This window comes from Brassica napus, chromosome C4, assembly GCF_020379485.1.
Source record: "Brassica napus cultivar Da-Ae chromosome C4, Da-Ae, whole genome shotgun sequence".
NCBI classification, from domain to species: Eukaryota; Viridiplantae; Streptophyta; class Magnoliopsida; order Brassicales; family Brassicaceae; genus Brassica; species Brassica napus.
In genome coordinates, this window is record NC_063447.1 from 21175374 (window position 1) to 21177525 (window position 2152).

Sequence of the window (2152 nt, forward strand, 5' to 3'; positions counted from 1 at the left end):
CTGTAGGAACCGAAATTCGCACTTTTGATTTCCGTTTAAATAGGGAGAGTTACGAAAACCCTAATTTCCCAGAGGTCCCAGATATCTGCTAAACCACACCCCTAGCAATCAGAACACGAAATAAAGACGAGAAAATAAGAAATCGAAAAGAAAGCAAAATAGATCTTATTTCGAATCTGCGTTTGAGAGTTACAACAAGGTAAGAGCCTGGGCTACGAGAGCTGTCGGCGAAATTTCTAGTTCTAAAACTCTAACACTGCAAGACCTAATTGAGTCGCAGCTCGAATAATAAAAACGGAAAGTTGCCTAAAGTTGCTCTAAATGCTAAGTTTTCTCTGAAAAGTTCTTTGTTTGTGCCTCTCGCCTAGGACTCCTTATATACTCCCTCCAAGATCGTTTTTGAGCATTCCTCTTCTACCCTTAAGCCATCATAACTCGAAAATGGAGATATTCCATTTTTCTCGATCTTCATGATTATCTGCGGAAACTTAACATTTATCTGCGGAATTTTGACATTTATCTTTTCCTGCGGACTAAGTATAAACCGCCATAGTATCTATGGGCTTTTCCTTAAAAAATCGTAAGTGGGTTTCTAATCACGTTTTAGACCTATTTGGGCTGTCTTTTGACTCGAAACGTTTATTACAATTTTTATCGATAAAAATAAACTTTCCAAGATTTTTATCGTAGAGTTTAAGTTATAATTCCAATCGATGGGAGTGAGAAATGATATGGCTGCGGTACATGGGAGCTAGTATTGAGGAGCAGACGAGAATGTACGGATTTGGGTCGTACCCGTTAATCGATGTCCGAGACAGTTTTGTCGCTACGTAACGATCCGGCCCGCGCTGGATTGGTCGCTACGTAGCGACCAAACAAAAGGCTTGGTCGGTCGCTATGTAGCGACCGACTCGCTCGTGGGTCGGTCGCTACGTAGCGACCGACTCGTTCGCTGGTCGGTCGCTGGTCGGTCGCTACGTAGCGACCGACCGAGTGGCTTGGTTGGTCGCTACGTATCGACCGGCTCGTTCCGGACCGGTCGCTACGTGGCGACCTTGTTTAGATCATTTTCTGACGTTTTATGAACGTGTTCTTGGACTATGGGTGTTTTGTTTCGATGAATTAACCGAGATTAGTGCAAGATTTCACCGCAAAGTTCTTCGTAGAAGTAATCTTTACGAATGTTATTTTTCGTAAAAACGTTCATGCTGATTTTTACGAATATTTGGATGTTAACTTCGTCGTGTCCGTTTTTGACCCCAACACCTACCACTCGCTCCACCATCAACCCACCTCCCTGCACTCGACATGATTATGAGATCAAGCCTACTTTGATTGGCATGGTAAAGAAAAATATGTTCAACGGCCTCGCAGCTGAAACTCCGTTGGACCACATCGAGACAACGTTAAATGCACCATGTTCCCTTTCTCTCTCGATGGGAAAGCAGCTCGCTGGCTAACCTTTTCTAACTGGTACACTTACTACATCGGAACAAGTCAGAGCAGCGTTCTTAAGTCACTTCTACACGATGTCCAAAACCGCATCTCTGAGGCTTAAGATCTCCAATTTTAAGAAAAAGACTGACGAACCCTTCTATGATGCTTGGGAGCGTTACAAGGAGTACCAAAGGGAATGCCCTTACCATGGGTTTGAGGATGATTACATACTGGAGGTTTTTTATGATGGAGTGAGCTATGAGTTTCGAAATGCTCTAGATTCCTTGAGTAATGGAGACTTCATGACTCAAACAACACCAGGCGCATTCGCACGGATCGAGAATGTGGTGTCGAGTTCACTCAACAAGAACAGGTAGAACGATCGCTCTAAGACCGTGAACATCAATGATGATCTAGCAGCAAAGGTTGACCAGACGATAAAGGGCAATCAGAGCCAAGTGTTTATCATGGAAGAAACCGCTTCAGAGAACAGTCCATTAGATGTCACACCTGACGCAGAGAACACTGTGGACGATCAACAATAAGTGAGCTATGTCACTGGACAAGGATGGCAGTACAAGAAATACCACCCGTACCCTAACGTGAGGAACAATCCCCACCTCTTTGCGTATCCTAAACCAGACAAACCGGTTGACAACGCGCAGAATAGTCAAGGACAGAACACCGGGTATCAGAAACCGTACCAAGGAAGAAC

At 44.1% G+C, this 2152-nt stretch overlaps 1 non-coding gene across 1 annotated transcript; it reads right to left on the reverse strand.

Annotated features, from left to right (window-relative positions):
* Positions 1–1543: 1543 nt before the first annotated feature.
* On the reverse strand, positions 1544–1651 carry LOC125586682. Its single transcript, XR_007323218.1, has one exon. It is a non-coding gene; the product is annotated as a small nucleolar RNA R71 (small nucleolar RNA).
* Positions 1652–2152: the final 501 nt, after the last annotated feature.